Source organism: Amia ocellicauda, chromosome 8 (assembly GCF_036373705.1).
Source record: "Amia ocellicauda isolate fAmiCal2 chromosome 8, fAmiCal2.hap1, whole genome shotgun sequence".
NCBI classification, from domain to species: Eukaryota; Metazoa; Chordata; class Actinopteri; order Amiiformes; family Amiidae; genus Amia; species Amia ocellicauda.
The window spans coordinates 42,245,284-42,265,150 of NC_089857.1; the positions used below are offsets into that span (position 1 = coordinate 42,245,284).

Sequence of the window (19,867 nt, forward strand, 5' to 3'; positions counted from 1 at the left end):
ATGCCCCATGGAGGGAAAAGATATCGAATTGCTTTGAAATTTGCTTTTGATTTGTAGTTTAGTTAGTGAAGCTAAAACCTCTACATTATAGAATGTCTTGCACTGCAGAAAATAAAATGAAGTAAAAAATGCTATGTGGAAAAAAAGCACAGATCTCCTTTAGCTGTATGTTGGTGAAACAGTCGGGAGCAGCACTGGGTTGCTTCAGTTTAAACACAATAAACATTCCCTGCTCTCTTTTGTGCAACGCTATAATTTGTCAGTGTTTACAGAAGCATCGATCTTATCGTGTTGGTGCGTGAGGATATTTTTGCAGCAATATCATAAGCATAATTACAAGTGACCCAAAACTGTCCTCGCATCAATGTGCGTTTGATGTTGTGCGCTCGCTGCAAATGTTCCCCCTCAAACCCCCCGAGAGGGACCATTTGGCTGTGAGATCTGTAGGCAGATGTATCTGGTCACAGGGGAGGGCGAGGGCCAATTAAGAGCAGAATTAGCCTTCCTCCCGGCACAGCAGAGACGTGCGCTCACACCCATTCAAAGCCCTTCAGATTTCGTGAGCTCATAGTATCGCCACTGCGCTGGAGTGACCGAGCCGCCTTTAAAGTGAAAAGCAAAACCTCCTTCCTGTTTCTGCCAGGGAGAAGTGAAAGTGTCTCTGCGTCTCCTGCCAGGAAGTGGCGTCGGATCCACTCCGGGGGAGGCTGAAATTGGACTGTCACCGATGGACTGATTGAGCCTTTTCCTTGTCTAGCATTACGGCCATGATGTCTTTCTCCTCATCCCTGTAGCTGAATAGATATCAGTTTGATTGTATCAGTGAATTGTGAATAATGGAATCAGCCGATGTAAAGACTCTCAATACTTTGCTGCAGACAGCCCTGACCCCGGCACCGTGTCTCGGATAAACAGCTTGTGCCCCCGAGGGCAGAGGGGCAGGCTGGGATGGCACGCAGCCGCTGCGTGTCTCCGATGCTGTGCTGTTGTTGTGCGTTGCGGACAAATATGAACCATCTGTGTGGCCCCGGGAGCAGTTTGAGCTTTTGTAAATAGGCTGTCTCTGTCTGAAACTTGGGCAGGCGGGCATTTTGTTAAGTGGTTGTTCATGAAGGCTGAACTCCTTTAAAATAGCGTTGAGAATCAATATTTATACCGGAGAGTTTAAAACAGGGGTGTGATTGTCCATGTGCTCGAGTTTGTGGTCGTGTTTCCAGTAGGGACGCCCCCACAGAATTAGTCAGGGGCCGGGGCCGGCGTTTGCAGAGCGCAGGGCCTGTGACGAGGATCAGTGGACTGGGTAGAGTGACCCAGCAGGACGTGAGTGAGCGTTTCGGCCATCGTCCTGTTAGTGGGGGTCAGAGTAAACCACACAGTCTACAGTGACTAAATGGCAAAACAATCGCACAGCAATCGAGGACTTTGGGGCTGAACAAGAACTATAAGCTAGAATCTCAGTGGCTATAGATATGGAGACGGACTTATAGATATCGTATATATAAACACATCCGACTTCTCTCTGTTAACGGTCTGTCTGTCTGCCATTTCACCCTTTGCTGCTTCAGCCTCCTCAGCCGAGGATCGGTCAAATGAATAAAAGCAACTGTCAGTTCGGGGATTTATGCTGACTAATTGCATTTATTATCAGAAGTTGTGTTAATAAAAAACACATGGCAGGGGCCACTTCCCGTGAGAATTGTGCGCTGCGTACTAATTTGCTCTACTGGCTTCGCTGGGCTGGACTGGGAGAATGGGGCAGATATTGAAAATAATGTGCGTTACGGAGGCCGGGGGCACTGGCTTAATGGGTTCAATTCATCAACTGGAACAGGCCTGTACAGGAGGGCCCGCTTCATCGTAACTGTATGACGGGCCCTAATGGAAACCACATGACTGCACTTGGTAAACAGATGCCCTGCTGGTGACATCACTCTGCACATATTTGTATACGTAGGGAGGACTTGGCTGCAATGTGAGGTTTAGCGGCACGTTGAGGATCTAAATATTGACTTATGTTGCTTCATATTTAGCAGTTTGTGTTATTTCCAATTAATACTAATCGGTTACGGTCTTAATTGGCCTTTATATAAGTCGACTTTCAAGTAGTTAATTGTTGTGCATCAATACAGGTCGAATTCATTACAGTTTCTTGCAGTAAAAAACGTAAAGGACAGGTTCCCTCACTCGTGTTTCGCACACATGCATCTAAAGTAGAATATGATTGAAAAAAACAACAACAGAAAATGGTTTTATTGGTGGATTCCTTCAGAAAAGAAAAAAAACGTAAACATTTCAATAACCGTTTGCCTGCAAAACAGTATCACAAGGCCAGGCTTTCACTGGCACCCTTCAATAAATAACAGTGAAAACAATGACCTTTTTCTCTCTCTAGAAAGAAAGAACTTGGACGGGAGTCAACGCTTTTAATGGTTCCCATACATCTGTGGATACTGCCGCCCCCTGAGCATTAATGTAATGATTTTTAATGCTCAGAAGGAAATGGGAACAATTGACATATTAAAACAACGACCTCTGCCTTGTGATGTGTGCTGGGGTGCGGAGCTGCAGGGCTGGGGGGCCTCGCAGGACACCGCCGATCTGTGGCACTGTGCAGATACCGACTGGGCATTCGCAGCTCCGGATCTGATCACGGGTGTACATGAGCTTGTGGTAGCAAATCATTTTTAGGCAGAGTCTTTAAAGTAGGTATTTGTTAGCACTGTGCTGTAGGGCCATCTTTACCCTTTCAAATCTGCAATATAAATAAATGTTCTGGGGGTTTCCTTTCAGCCCTAATTAGATCAGCAATTTTAAAGTACGACTCCCAGCACCAACAGCGCCTCTGCATGTGAAAATGTGTTGAAAATCTTTCAGATAGTGATATTAAAATAAAACCCTATTCCCGGCACATGAGGTGAGGTCACGGGTCACAGGGGCTGGAGTGACCAGTGTTGTTTCAGGCCACGATCACCGTCGAAAACCACGGCCGTGTGTGTGTGTGTAACCTCCCCCCCTCTCTGTCTGACACCCTTTCCTCCCACAGACCCAGTCAATGGGCCCTCTGTCTCGGCTGCTCCGCGGTAATGAGGTCCAGTTGTACAAAGTGTCGGCTGCGGTACCTGGCAGTGGTGGTGTGTTGCCGGCGTTTGCCCTGTCTGGTGTATCGTGTCGTACAACTTGCATCACAAATCACCAGCCAGTTCTTGTTTCCAGTTTCATTGAATGCCATAGTTTACTCTCATGTTTTTTTTTTACTCACAGTGTAATAGTGTCATTTTTGATAGAAGGAAGGGAATATAACATGATATATATATATATATATATATATATATATATATATATATATATATATATATATATATATATATATGTAATCATTCTCTTATTTATTTGCAGCTTTTCAAGTTTCTGAAAAAGGAAACAGATCTAGACCTGCCTCAATTGATCTCTTTTCCTGGCAATTCAAATTGGCATGGACAGTGTAGCCATTGCTAATGATGTCATGTAACACATTTATAAATATGACATTGTACAACAAACAAACAAAAACGACAACAACCAAGGGATGCTTCAGAGCAGAAATCGCGTACAAACGTATCTGGATGCCTGGTTACAGTAGCTTTTATAGCTCATCACGATGCACATCAAGTTATTCCTCAGATGCGTGATACCTGAGATCACTACACATGTCATTTCATCAGTTAAGACTTGAACTGGTCGTTTGTCATTGACTGGTTTACTCTCATCATAAGATCGAGTCGTTGCCTTGGCTGAGGCCGGGCTGGTCCTTCAAGAGGTGCTGTGGGGGTAATATTTTTACATACGGCAAAACACATGAAACTCTTTGCTTAATATAAAACATATTCAACGAGGTCAATTAAATACATTCTGTCAATCCTTCTCCAGGAATGCATGGAAAATAAATATAATATGCACAGGTCAGAGGTGGGCAACAAGATTTGGGTAAAGAAAGAGGTAACGGATAAGAACAGCACTGTCTCTTCACATTGGTATTGCTATTATTACTGTTATTATTATTTATTTCTTGGCAGACGCCCTCATGCAGGGAGACTTACAGGTTACATGAGTAACACAAAAGTGCAGATACAGGACTGACCTCACGGGAACAGTCTCTCTCAGGAGTACTTTAGTGGTAGGGGGTAAAACTGAATAACCTCAGAGTAGGTACTGAAATCACTTGAACCACACTGAGCTGCTAATTTGTCAGATTAATACCACAAAAACATTCCACTTTTCCTGTGGTCTTAATTTGACTTCTCCAAGCTTAACTGAATTTAGTTACATTTCTTAACGCCACAGAATTTCATAAACTGTTTCTACTTCTACTAAAAAGTAAAAAAAAAACAGTGCCTGCTTGTGGCACTGATCTGCTGCAGCAGTCAGACTTTCTCTGGTTTCACCGGGAACGCCTCCAGAGAGTTTCACACTTGCCGTAACTTTCCATCAGAGTGCTGTTACCCACAATTCACTGCAGAAGTCATTGTACAGAGATGACGTCAGCCATCTGTACAGTGCAAGAAACAACACAAAACAAAAGAGTCAGACCAACCCACTGTACGAACCATCTGTGGACCCCTGTCCCCGGGGATAATATATAGCTTAAACGCCCACATAGTTATCATATAAAACAGTGAAGAGCACTAACGTGTAACAGTTTAGTTCAGTGTGAAGAACAGCCTGTATTTGCTAACTTGCTCCCTGCTTCAGAAGTTATACAAACTACTACTTTTATTAGATGATATTATTATTATTTTATTAATCGTGTTTTTACGGCCCTTCCTGCTGTGAACGTGGCCGGAGCTGTGGAAGGCGGCCCCCCACACAAAGCCCCTTTCAGACCCCACGCCGCTCGACTGAAATTGCTCCTCAAACGCTGCAATTAGGCTGACCTTTCCCGAGGTCAACATCTGTGTCTCTGCGTGTTGTCAGGACAGACTGCGATTATTGTTTTAATGTAATTCATGTATATCACATTCCATAAATCACCGCTCACGACAGCAGTGCAACTCACTCGTCTTGTGGCCCGTATTGAATTACCAGCGCGGCGTGGGCATCAATCACGTCGGTAACCATCTGCGGGAGATAGACTACGACCGAAAGCAGACGGATCGATAATTCATTCATTTTCTTGGGTTTAAGTTATTCACAATAATCGTGGGGGCTGCCTGTCTTGGAGAAGGATGTTTTCATCACCTATTATTGCCTCAGCTTGGGAGTCAGACTGTTGTTGAACCCCAAAGAAATCCCTTGAGAGTTACCTATCAAACTCTCTATTATCCACTTCATCCTCCATCCCTGTGTCGTGAGCATCAGGCCCAATTACACCTGTGCTCCCAATGCCTACACTTTCACTGACAGGAGCTGGAAAGCTGTGAATTGCTCAGGTGATTGAGTATTCTTTTACATTTTGTTCTACATGTCTATCTGTTATATACAATTTCATCATATGTTTGGCCAAGACTAGGACTGCCATAGTATTATTGAGGAAATCCTGTGGGATTCTGGACCAGAACATCTTACAGCCAAATAAGGTACAGTGTATTCCTTAAATTTGAAAAAACAAAAAAACTTGTTTGCATTGGTTGATTTCTGGAGTGGAGTAATATTAATTGAAAGATAGACTAGTTTTAGTTTTAGTTTCTCTAAATGAATAAAACAGGTTTAATGCAGGGCATAATTGCTGTGGTTGAATTGACCCATTTTCTAATTTTAGGTGCTGTGCCAGTTATTAGCAACAACCCCATATGTCGCTACAATATAAAAAGACATGTAGCCTGATTTTCAAATCTCAGGAGAGAAAAAATATTCCTGGCACTAATGAGGGTGTCAGTTTATTTAAAAACTGTGCTTCTACCTGCGCATCGAGGTGATCATTTAATGATCCCAGCTGCTGTAATGCAACATGTTTTTTCCAGCATGCAGTTATCAATATGTAAAGCATTTCCACATCCCCTTACACTACAGTTTATTTTATTGTGTAGTGTTGAATGAACAGAGTTAATAATCAGCCTAACATGCTGATTTATTTTGTGCGTTTCTAGAGCTACAATACTCTTGTTGTTCGTCCTGTGTATTTCCTTATCCGCTGGCTGGAATATTTAACGGTATAAACGCTGGGCTGGGTGTGAGGGCATCTTGCACTATCAGGTTGGCTTATAGACCTCAGTGTTGTGACCCGAAAGAGACCGCTATCCCAAAGCACAGACACTTCCCAGGCCGGAGAGAGTCCAGCACAGGTTGCTCTTTCACAGCTGCTGCTGCCTCTGCAGTGTCTTCACAAGATGTGTTGTGGTGGAACGGTGATTAAAAAAATGATCAGGTCTAAAGATTTTTCCGACTTAGTAAGACGTTGACGTCGAGAGAGCGGTGCAGGAGATGCTCTGGGGCTAGAAATCATACTATACATCGCCAAAATCAAAGGTGCCTGTGTCTTCGCCGTTGTCCTGTGGCCCTCTGTCTGGTGTTTCAGCAGTAAGGATGACGGATCGCACACGGTGACACACGTGTTGTGTAGCCGCCACACCGTGACTGTATGCTTGGAGGGGCCGGTTGAGATCACAAGAGAGCTATATTGATATCCATTCATATACTTTCCCCTTCCCCCCCTCCACGAAGCGCAGTGCTGATTGCCATTGTGAAAAAGCTTTTACAAAATCCGGGAATATCCACCCTTGCTTTAAACCTTTTCTTCTTTACACAGAAAGAAAGACAGACATGAAAGAAAACTTTATTTCCATAATATTTTCATTTCAGCTACTTAAGCGCCACAGACGGGAACGCGGCCCGGGTCAGTGAGAGACCCCGCTCTGCAGGACATGAGTGCTCTCTCCAGAAATGGGGGCCGTGGAAATGCTGATGAAGAAATGCCTTCAATCTGTGGGCACGTGTGTTGCCTGTTTACACGGCGCGCAGGAGGCGTTCGTGGACCCAGCGCCCGTCGGGCAGGGAACGGTTAATTGAGCCGAGCTGCCAGTATGGATGAATAGTTTCTAGGGAAACAAACCCAGGAAAGAAATCTTTTCTAATTGCTTGCACTGAGGCTGACTGAGTGGAAACTTTTTTAAAGAGACACTGCTGAATTTCTCGTCTCAATTTTTAGCACCTTTGGTTTTAAACGGAATTCCCCCATTTCTAAATAAAACATCTACGTCTTGGCTTTTACATCAGAATTACAGAGTGCTCTAGTTCCTTTAAACAGTGTATTTTGTCAATAAAAAATAACAACATTATAAATCAGATGTGATGGCATCACAATACCTTGATTTCTTGGTTAGGCAAACAGTTTCTCCTGCTTTAAATGTGCTGTTGTTAAATCTCATGTTAATGCTCCCCCCCCAGAGAAATGCACTGAAAAGCTGTGCTCCCCAAACTGCTTTTTTTTGCATCTGATCACTGCGGGAGATTTGACTATCACACGCTGTTGTCCAAATTGGGAGAGTGTGTTTCTCCATTCAGCCATCCAAACTTCAACAGAAAAGGTCTGAAGCTCAAATGTTAAAGAAATAGAGTCAATATCAAAACAAAACACAGACGTGAGCTGCCCCTGCTCTCTCTGTGCATGTTACAGAAACTGTGGAGGTTGTTTTTATTTTTAATGACTTCGTGATGCTGAGGCCCCTGAATAGGAGCAATCTTCCCCTGTAACGCAAAATGCCACTCAGCCGGGGTAACGGTAATCACTGTAGATTAAAACTTGTGGTTTCAGCTAAAGGCTCTCTCTCTCTCCTCAGAGTTTAAGGCAGCCCTTTCTGTTGGGTTCCCTTCTTCCTTTGTCTTTGTTTGTCGGTTTGTCCGACTGCATTGTCTGTTGGAAATTGAGAAGATAAAGAATTGTGCGACACAACATTTCCCAGACATCTTTGTGTTGAAGGAGATCAGAAAACCTGGGACATGTGCGTCATATTGCACCGTCTCTGGAAGGGGCCCGATGTTTGGTTGGACTGTTTTGGATTTAACAGACGCACCATCACCCCACACTGCTCCCATTGTGTTAAACTAACACAAGTTCACACCTCGGGGATTAACGGGCCGAGGAAAAACGACAAGCAGAGTGCAGCGCCTCGTGAGCCAGTCCTGCACACAAACACACTTGAGTATAAGCCCTTAAATGCACTGAAAAAGAGGAGATTCCCCACAGCTTGGTTATGCAGATTAATCTTTGCACTGTGCTTTCAGATCTTGTATTTGCTTCTTGATTAAGCGGTTTAGGATTTAGAATAATCTCATTACATTTCACATCGTCCTGCAGGTTTGTTTAAAGTTGCAACTAAGTATATCTGATCCCCTCCCCCTGACAATTATTATGCATTTTGAAATGAAGGATTATACGCAGCCCATAGATCGTGTGTAACTACATAAAAATAGCCACACTCCCTTTATCCACGCGGTGAACTGAAAGAAAAGACTAGACAGACTGGGTGAGAAATGATAAGAGCTGCCATCAATTAAGCACCCCCCCCCCCCCCCCCGCTGCATTGAAACATCATAGTTATTAGATTATTATTAAGATCATCAACGCTTGACATGTCTTCGTATTCATGCTGTCACAGGGTTCTGCAGAAACGGAAATGCTGACAAAATCTCACAGACAATCTACGTGTTAATAAAAACACGATCACAGTTATTCTGAAAAATAATGGTTATGTGGTGTTAAACTGTCTTTTGTTTTCAGAGGCAGTATCTGTCCAAAAAGATGACTGAGGTGGCATTCAGACACAGCTAAGTCACAAAGAAACGGCACCCAGATTTAGTACAAGGTTTACAGGCCATATTAATAATACTACAGCTATCGATAAAGCTCTTTTGCATTTACCTCTGCAGAGAAGAACCACAGTCAAGCAACTCTGAGAAGACTATGGAGTTAAGTTTAAGTCATTTTTTAAAGAGGGTCTCAATTCATCTGTACAATGCAAATAAAACAAAACCACAACTTCATCTATAACCTTCCCCTTCCCCCATTTTCCTTTCCACCCCTAATTTACAAAGGGTACAAAAATAACACAAGGCAAAATGCACCAAAAGAAAAACCTCTTAATGCAGTGAGAAATTAGACAAGTAAAGGGGCTGGTGGGGGAGGTTGGGGGGTGGTCGGTTGTGCAGTGTTGCGGTCCTGCTGGTTTTGGGTTTCCCCCACCGTAAGAGGAGACAGAAACTGTTTGAATGTGAAAACTCCCAGGCAAGGTAGCTCTTCCTGTTAGCCCTGAGCGCATTAGAGGGTCTGCGATGCTGGCTGGCTGCTCGGCTCTGTGCGAGACCCCCACTCCGAGGCAGCACATGTGGAAGAAATGAGTGAGGAAATGGCAAGGGGGAAGAGAGCCGTTAATGAACAACTGTGGGGACTCCTGTGCCTGTCGGCTCATTTTCAGCCCGGGAGAGACGGGCAGCAGGAGGACGGCAGCAGGATCTGGGACAGTGGAGCCCTGTGATTCAGTTCCACACACTCTCGAGCGCGTGCAGGGCTGTCGGTGAGTGTGTGTGTGTGTGCTTTTACAATATGGTCTGGCAGAACGGCTTTTGCAGCAGTTACTGGTAGCTTCTGAGATATGCAACCTTTTTTCCTTTCCCTACTACAACAACAACAAGAGCAACAAAATCCACACATTTGCTTTTGCTGAAGAGATTTCCTCAGTATGGTAAGTTCTTTCATCCGGCGGAGCTGTTGCCGGTGGTGAGGGCATGCATAGCAGAAACCAAGAGCTGAGTGGGAGCAGTGTTTTATTAGCAGAGACCTGCGTCTGTGTTTGGAAAGCCATTAATGTTATAAATGTGCAGTCTGCCTTGTGACTTGTTGAGTCCAGACCCACACAGCGCTCCCAAAGACCTGCTGTGGAGGCTTTCACTGAAGCAGGCAGTTGGCTGGCCAAGATAAGGAGTGTATTTTGTAGCCTTCTTTTACAGGTACTGTAAACTACTTTACACAGGGTTTACTGGAAGGTCACTGCGTCGTGGTCTGTCTGTTGGGAGGTACATGCTTGCATCAGAGGTAGCGGACTGAGACTATAGACACCTGAAATGTCGAAGGGAGATCTTAATAGTCTCAGGTTAGATATTGAGTGTCTGGAAAGATTTGCTTGATCATTTTCCATTGATGGGGGCAGATTAGGTCAGATCTGTTTGGTGAAAACATACATTACAGTACAAGATTTGTGCATGTGTGATTATTGTGGAGCATTATTCAATTATCTTATTGTTTTGCTGCACCTGTGGTGGACATTCTGACAATATTCCAGTTTACTCTGGAAAGATCGTTTTACACAGATTGTCCTGAATCGTCATCATCATAAGATAATGCAAGCATGAATATATTTACCTTGGCACATTCATTCATTCGTATCATATATTATTATGAAATAAAATCCCCCAGGTAGCCAGACCATGCTGAGTGCAGTATTCCCCCACTACAGAGGCTTGCATACTGCAAACAGCAAGAGAACAGTATAAAGAGACAGTCACCTGCTGACCAGAGTCTTCCACAAAGCTCTCCGCTTCGGCTGCCCGGAGAGGGCAATCTCACTCCCCCACTCTCTCATCACGGTGGGTTAGGGCCGGCAGAGTGCCTGTCACCTCAGAAAACAGCATCACATGGTGTGTGTGAGACAGTTTAGAAAGCCTTTCGCAACGCCTTGTCCTTTGTATACACTTCGACCAGAAAATATATCATTTTGAAAAGAGATCAACTTCATTTCACCTCTGTACATCACAGTGCTCGGTGTCTCGATCAAGTGTAAGCAGTCGTATTGTATTCGAGTTCTTCAGATATCTGCGGTCATACGTTCGTGTTTGGCTTTTCTCTGGGTGTCTTTAAAGGCGGTTCGCCGCTCCAGCCTGTGTGACTCCTAGCAGAGGGGTGGTCCGTTTTACTGCAGCTGCAGCTGTTTTGCTTTGCCTGTTCACGGTCATGCCGCCCGCATGGCTGCCAAGACAATGCTTTTTCAGAGTGAATTAAACAGTCAGTGCTGCTATTTTTACGAGCCCCACTGCTGAACGAGGTAAAGGTGATTGGAGCTGAACAGAAACTGATGTGCCCCTTGGCTGTGCAGATGACATAATTTCCTTTTTCAATTTTTCGTTTTGCGTTCTGCACAGGGTCTGTAAATGTTTTGCTAATCAGTGTTTATAGCTGTTTTCCCCCCCCCTTTGAGCTGCGGATGTTACCTAAACAACAGTCAACTTTCTGCAACTGTAGTAAACTATTCCACCACAGTCATCTCTGCTTCAAAAGCATCCCATGAACTCAGTGTTCAGCACTATAAGTTGCCGCTGAGGGCTCTGCCTTGTGCTGCAGGTCATAATTAAAGGCTTGTTTAATATCAAACATCCTCCCATACCTGGAGTACTACGGATATCTGTCTCTCAAGTGTGTCCTTATGATAAAGTGCTCAATATCCCGAGTGACCAAGGTATAAATAAGTTGGCCTGGGCTGACATACAGATGTTGAATCTGATCATGTCTGCTTTGAAATGAGTTTGTTAAGTAGATACATGATCTGTATTTTTCACGGAGGCCTGGCAGCATGGAGACATGGCATGACCACACACGACAGACATGTGAAGCATGATGGGATGCAGGTTTCCATGTAGTGAGCTCTGGTTGTGTATTGTATATTTTGGCGAATGTAGCAAGCCATCCGGGCACTTTACCACGCTGCATAGTCATATACTACGTCCAGTTTGCACACTGCATACTCCTGAAATGTTGGAATGTAGTACGTGTAGTATGGTAGTATGCAGTTTCAAATATAGCCTAAGACTTTCACATTTTAGTTTTACAGCTGGTAACTTAAAATGTATTGATTCCTCAAAATATTGAATCCACAGAACATTCCAGAGTCTGGAGAGGAGTGTTAAAATCATCCAGCTAATCATGTAATTAGACTGATTAAGGGGCCAAGAGCTGGGCTGGAACAAAGACCAGGAGACACCCCGGCCCCCCAGGACAGACAGCCCTGCTACAGACAGACAGCAGTGTTTCAGACACAGACAGACAGACAGCCCTGCTACAGACAGACAGCAGTGTTTCAGACACAGACAGACAGACAGCCCTGCTACAGACAGACAGCAGTGTTTCAGACACAGACAGCCCTGCTACAGACAGACAGCAGTGTTTCAGACAGACAGACAGCCCTGTTACAGACAGACAGAGAGCAGTGCTACAGACAGACAGTAGTGTTTCAGACAGACAGCCCTGCTACAGACAGACAGCAGTGTTTCAGACAGACAGACAGCCCTGTTTCAGACAGACAGAGAGCAGTGCTACAGACAGACAGTAGTGTTTCAGACAGACAGCCCTGCTACAGACAGACAGCAGTGTTTCACACAGACAGACAGACAGCCCTGCTACAGACAGACAGCAGTGTTTCAGACAGACAGACAGCCCTGTTTCAGACAGACAGAGAGCAGTGCTACAGACAGACAGTAGTGTTTCAGACAGACAGCCCTGCTACAGACAGACAGCAGTGTTTCACACAGACAGACAGACAGCCCTGCTACAGACAGACAGCAGTGTTTCAGACAGACAGACAGACAGCCCTGCTACAGACAGACAGCAGTGTTTCAGACAGACAGACAGACAGCCCTGCTACAGACAGACAGCAGTGTTTCAGACAGACAGACAGACAGCCCTGCTACAGACAGACAGCAGTGTTTCAGACAGACAGACAGCCCTGCTACAGACAGACAGCAGTGTTTCAGACAGACAGACAGCAGTGCTACAGACAGACAGCAGTGTTTCAGACAGACAGCAGTGTTTCAGACAGACAGACAGACAGCAGTGTTTCAGACAGACAGACAGCCCTGCTACAGACAGACAGCAGTGTTTCAGACAGACAGACAGCCCTGCTACAGACGGACAGCAGTGTTTCAGACAGACAGACAGCCCTGCTACAGACAGACAGCAGTGTTTCAGACAGACAGACAGACAGCCCTGCTACAGACAGACAGACAGCCCTGCTACAGACAGACAGCAGTGTTTCAGACAGACAGACAGCCCTGCTACAGACATACAGCAGTGCTACAGACAGCAGTGTTTCAGACAGACAGACAGCCCTGCTACAGACAGACAGCAGTGTTTCAGACAGACAGCAGTGTTTCAGACAGACAGACAGCCCTGCTACAGACATACAGCAGTGCTACAGACAGCAGTGTTTCAGACAGACAGCCCTGCTACAGACAGACAGCCCTGCTACAGACATACAGCAGTGCTACAGACAGCAGTGTTTCAGACAGACAGACAGCCCTGCTACAGACAGACAGCAGTGTTTCAGACAGACAGACAGCCCTGCTACAGACAGACAGCAGTGTTTCAGACAGACAGCAGTGTTTCAGACAGACAGACAGCCCTGCTACAGACATACAGCAGTGTTTCAGACAGACAGACAGCAGTGTTTCAGACAGACAGCCCTGTTACAGACAGACAGCCAGCAGTGTTTCAGACAGACAGACAGCCCTGCTACAGACAGACAGCAGTGTTTCAGACAGACAGACAGCCCTGCTACAGACAGACAGCAGTGTTTCAGACAGACAGAGAGCAGTGCTACAGACAGACAGCAGTGTTTCAGACAGACAGACAGCCCTGCTACAGACAGACAGCAGTGTTTCAGACAGACAGACAGCCCTGCTACAGACAGACAGCAGTGTTTCAGACAGACAGCCCTGTTACAGACAGACAGCCAGCAGTGTTTCAGACAGACAGACAGCCCTGCTACAGACAGACAGCAGTGTTTCAGACAGACAGACAGCCCTGCTACAGACAGACAGCAGTGTTTCAGACAGACAGAGAGCAGTGCTACAGACAGACAGCAGTGTTTCAGACAGACAGACAGCCCTGCTACAGACAGACAGCAGTGTTTCAGACAGACAGACAGCCCTGCTACAGACAGACAGCAGTGTTTCAGACAGACAGAGAGCAGTGCTACAGACAGCAGTGTTTCAGACAGACAGCAGTGCTACAGACAGACAGACAGACAGCAGTGTTTCAGACAGACAGACAGCCCTGCTACAGACAGACAGCAGTGTTTCAGACAGACAGACAGCCCTGCTACAGACGGACAGCAGTGTTTCAGACAGACAGACAGCCCTGCTACAGACAGACAGCAGTGTTTCAGACAGACAGACAGACAGCCCTGCTACAGACAGACAGACAGCCCTGCTACAGACAGACAGCAGTGTTTCAGACAGACAGACAGCCCTGCTACAGACATACAGCAGTGCTACAGACAGCAGTGTTTCAGACAGACAGACAGCCCTGCTACAGACAGACAGCAGTGTTTCAGACAGACAGACAGCCCTGCTACAGACAGACAGCAGTGTTTCAGACAGACAGCAGTGTTTCAGACAGACAGACAGCCCTGCTACAGACATACAGCAGTGTTTCAGACAGACAGACAGCAGTGTTTCAGACAGACAGCCCTGTTACAGACAGACAGCCAGCAGTGTTTCAGACAGACAGACAGCCCTGCTACAGACAGACAGCAGTGTTTCAGACAGACAGACAGCCCTGCTACAGACAGACAGCAGTGTTTCAGACAGACAGAGAGCAGTGCTACAGACAGACAGAGAGCAGTGCTACAGACAGACAGCAGTGTTTCAGACAGACAGACAGCCCTGCTACAGACAGACAGCAGTGTTTCAGACAGACAGACAGCCCTGCTACAGACAGACAGCAGTGTTTCAGACAGACAGACAGCCCTGCTACAGACAGACAGCAGTGTTTCAGACAGACAGAGAGCAGTGCTACAGACAGACAGCAGTGTTTCAGACAGACAGACAGCCCTGCTACAGAGAGACAGCCCTGCTACAGACAGACAGCAGTGTTTCAGACAGACAGAGAGCAGTGCTACAGACAGCAGTGTTTCAGACAGACAGCAGTGCTACAGACAGACAGACAGACAGCAGTGTTTCAGACAGACAGACAGCCCTGCTACAGACAGACAGCAGTGTTTCAGACAGACAGACAGCCCTGCTACAGACGGACAGCAGTGTTTCAGACAGACAGACAGCCCTGCTACAGACAGACAGCAGTGTTTCAGACAGACAGACAGACAGCCCTGCTACAGACAGACAGACAGCCCTGCTACAGACAGACAGCAGTGTTTCAGACAGACAGACAGCCCTGCTACAGACATACAGCAGTGCTACAGACAGCAGTGTTTCAGACAGACAGACAGCCCTGCTACAGACAGACAGCAGTGTTTCAGACAGACAGCAGTGTTTCAGACAGACAGACAGCCCTGCTACAGACATACAGCAGTGCTACAGACAGCAGTGTTTCAGACAGACAGCCCTGCTACAGACAGACAGCCCTGCTACAGACATACAGCAGTGCTACAGACAGCAGTGTTTCAGACAGACAGACAGCCCTGCTACAGACAGACAGCAGTGTTTCAGACAGACAGACAGCCCTGCTACAGACAGACAGCAGTGTTTCAGACAGACAGCAGTGTTTCAGACAGACAGACAGCCCTGCTACAGACAGACAGCAGTGTTTCAGACAGACAGACAGCCCTGCTACAGACATACAGCAGTGCTACAGACAGCAGTGTTTCAGACAGACAGACAGCCCTGCTACAGACAGACAGCAGTGTTTCAGACAGACAGCAGTGTTTCAGACAGACAGACAGCCCTGCTACAGACATACAGCAGTGCTACAGACAGCAGTGTTTCAGACAGACAGCCCTGCTACAGACAGACAGCCCTGCTACAGACATACAGCAGTGCTACAGACAGCAGTGTTTCAGACAGACAGACAGCCCTGCTACAGACAGACAGCAGTGTTTCAGACAGACAGACAGCCCTGCTACAGACAGACAGCAGTGTTTCAGACAGACAGTAGTGTTTCAGACAGACAGACAGCCCTGCTACAGACATACAGCAGTGTTTCAGACAGACAGACAGCAGTGTTTCAGACAGACAGCCCTGTTACAGACAGACAGCCAGCAGTGTTTCAGACAGACAGACAGCCCTGCTACAGACAGACAGCAGTGTTTCAGACAGACAGACAGCCCTGCTACAGACAGACAGCAGTGTTTCAGACAGACAGAGAGCAGTGCTACAGACAGACAGCAGTGTTTCAGACAGACAGACAGCCCTGCTACAGACAGACAGCAGTGTTTCAGACAGACAGACAGCCCTGCTACAGACAGACAGCAGTGTTTCAGACAGACAGCCCTGTTACAGACAGACAGCCAGCAGTGTTTCAGACAGACAGACAGCCCTGCTACAGACAGACAGCAGTGTTTCAGACAGACAGACAGCCCTGCTACAGACAGACAGCAGTGTTTCAGACAGACAGAGAGCAGTGCTACAGACAGACAGCAGTGTTTCAGACAGACAGACAGCCCTGCTACAGACAGACAGCAGTGTTTCAGACAGACAGACAGCCCTGCTACAGACAGACAGCAGTGTTTCAGACAGACAGAGAGCAGTGCTACAGACAGCAGTGTTTCAGACAGACAGCAGTGCTACAGACAGACAGACAGCAGTGCTACTCTCAGACAGCAGTGATTCAGACAGACAGGCGTGCTACAGGCAGACAGATAGCAGTGCTACAGACAGACAGACAGACAGCAGTGCTACAGACAGACAGCAGTGTTTCAGACAGACAGACAGCCCTGCTACAGACAGACAGACAGATAGCAGTGCTCCAGACAGACAGCAGTGTTTCAGACAGACAGACAGCCCTGCTACAGACAGACAGCAGTGTTTCAGACAGACAGACAGCCCTGCTACAGACAGACAGTAGTGTTTCAGACAGACAGAGAGCAGTGCTACAGACGGACAGCAGTGTTTCAGACAGACAGCAGTGTTTCAGACAGACAGACAGCAGTGTTTCAGGCAGACAGAGAGCAGTGCTACAGACGGACAGCAGTGTTTCAGACAGACAGACAGCCCTGCTACAGACAGACAGCAGTGTTTCAGACAGACAGACAGACAGCCCTGTTACAGACAGACAGCAGTGTTTCAGACAGACAGAGAGCAGTGCTACAGACAGACAGTAGTGTTTCAGACAGACAGACAGCCCTGTTACAGACAGACAGCAGTGCTACAGACAGACAGTAGTGTTTCAGACAGACAGCAGTGCTACAGACAGACAGCAGTGTTTCAGACAGACAGACAGCCCTGCTACAGACAGACAGCAGTGTTTCAGACAGACAGACAGCCCTGCTACAGACAGACAGCAGTGTTTCAGACAGACAGAGAGCAGTGCTACAGACAGACAGCAGTGTTTCAGACAGACAGACAGCCCTGCTACAGACAGACAGCAGTGTTTCAGACAGACAGACAGCCCTGCTACAGACAGACAGCAGTGTTTCAGACAGACAGAGAGCAGTGCTACAGACAGCAGTGTTTCAGACAGACAGCAGTGCTACAGACAGACAGACAGCAGTGCTACTCTCAGACAGCAGTGATTCAGACAGACAGGCGTGCTACAGGCAGACAGATAGCAGTGCTACAGACAGACAGACAGACAGCAGTGCTACAGACAGACAGCAGTGTTTCAGACAGACAGACAGCCCTGCTACAGACAGACAGACAGATAGCAGTGCTACAGACAGACAGCAGTGTTTCAGACAGACAGACAGCCCTGCTACAGACAGACAGCAGTGTTTCAGACAGACAGACAGCCCTGCTACAGACAGACAGCAGTGTTTCAGACAGACAGACAGCCCTGCTACAGACAGACAGTAGTGTTTCAGACAGACAGAGAGCAGTGCTACAGACGGACAGCAGTGTTTCAGACAGACAGACAGCCCTGTTACAGACAGACAGCAGTGTTTCAGACAGACAGACAGCAGTGTTTCAGGCAGACAGAGAGCAGTGCTACAGACGGACAGCAGTGTTTCAGACAGACAGACAGACAGCCCTGTTACAGACAGACAGCAGTGTTTCAGACAGACAGAGAGCAGTGCTACAGACAGACAGTAGTGTTTCAGACAGACAGACAGCCCTGTTACAGACAGACAGCAGTGCTACAGACAGACAGTAGTGTTTCAGACAGACAGCAGTGCTACAGACAGACAGCAGTGTTTCAGACAGACAGACAGCCCTGCTACAGACAGACAGTAGTGTTTCAGACAGACAGAGAGCAGTGCTACAGACAGACAGTAGTGTTTCAGACAGACAGACAGCCCTGTTACAGACAGACAGCAGTGCTACAGACAGACAGTAGTGTTTCAGACAGACAGCAGTGCTACAGACAGACAGCAGTGTTTCAGACAGACAGACAGCCCTGCTACAGACAGACAGTAGTGTTTCAGACAGACAGAGAGCAGTGCTACAGACAGACAGTAGTGTTTCAGACAGACAGCAGTGCTACAGATAGACAGACAGCAGTGCTACAGACAGACAGACAGCAGTGCTACAGACAGAGAGCAGTGTAACAAACAGACAACAGCGCTACAGACAGACAGACAGCCCTGAGAGAAGGAGGATTCTTATAGCCTCCATCTTTTCAAGGCCGGCAGTGACTTCAGAATGACTCCATTACCATGTCTGAGTGAAGGTCTGCTCTGAGTGAACTGTGTTGTTTCCACTGTGTAAATATTAGTGCCCTGCCTCCTCCAGAGGTCAGCCTGTCCGTGGCCATTGCGGTATTGTGGTGGCTGTCGTGGGCGCAGGAACACTGTCTGGAGTTTACTGGGAAGAATGTGCTTGCTTATCTTTCTTTTTTTTTGGATGCTTGAAAACCCACAGACTAAGGAGGCTGACAATATCGAAGAATTATCACACTAGAAGCCCTTTATTACTGCAACAGAAAACATTGATAGTCTTATACCAACATAACCAACTGGCCAAGGCATGAAGCAATGATTGGGAGTGCAAGGGAACACTACATGATGATTGCCGTTTCCTTTTTTCTGATGTGAGACGCATTGATTTAGGATCCCACAGGAGACTAATACTAAGCTGTAAGTCCAGTGTCACAACGGGACTTTGGACCCAGCTGGCTCCCTGCCACAGTTGGGCTGTTCTACGGAGCGCAACCTCTGTGGATTTCTGCTAAAGAAAACAGTGTCTGTCCTAAAGACCATTATCATGCCAGAGTGACCTCAGAGCAGCGATGGCTAACACTGACAATGCAAGCTGTGCTCACTTTAGAGAAGTGGCAACAACAGCCAGCATTGCACAGCACTGCGGGCTGAGAATTCCTCATCTCAATAAGTATAGATCGCTATCTTGCAAAACTGTAAACTACAGAGTTGCTGTGAATCTCCTGCTTGCTATGCGAGAAAGGTGATCACATTTCTGAACAAAATCTCTCCCCATTACAGACCTTCTAGTGAATCTGCATAACTGGATTTCTGAATAACAGTTTTTGAATGATGAATCACTCAGGAAAGATGAATGTGCAATTTAAGCAACAATGTAGCAAGATTTACTGTTATATGGGAAGTTCCTACAATTTGCTTCTACTTCTATTTGATAGTTGTTACTTCATCCAAGTGATAGAATAATCTCTGTACACTGCTTTCACATTATCTCATTGATTTCCTGTCTTCAGTATTATGAAAGTCTTATGAAAAATGTTGCTTGTTAATAGGGCGCAGTCTTGTACTGCATGTGCATTAATAAATATAAGGCTTCCCGACGTCCCCTGTACAGTGTAGAATAGTAGTTTACCGGCACATGAAAACATGAAAAAGCTTCAATTCATTTATTTGATTTAATATTAAATTGGGCTGTAATCAATTGAGTGGCTTTAAAGTTGCTGAAACACACTGCTAGGGGTGTTCAGTGCTTCAGTGATATCTAAGCCTTTGCTGTTGCGTCTCTCTCTCTCTCTCTCTCTCTCTCTCTCTCTCTCTCTCTCTCTCTCTGTAGCTCTACTGCTTTAAGCCACAGAGAGCTG

At 46.4% G+C, this 19,867-nt stretch overlaps 1 protein-coding gene across 1 annotated transcript in view; it reads left to right on the forward strand.

Annotated features, from left to right (window-relative positions):
• The first annotated feature begins 9,198 nt into the window (after window positions 1-9,198).
• The window catches only part of psd3l (pleckstrin and Sec7 domain containing 3, like), a 136,524-nt gene continuing 125,855 nt past the window's right edge, over window positions 9,199-19,867 (forward strand). The window contains exon 1 of the mRNA XM_066711490.1: window positions 9,199-9,485. The gene's annotated coding sequence lies outside the window, so the exon portion shown is untranslated. The remainder of the gene's footprint in view (window positions 9,486-19,867) is intronic.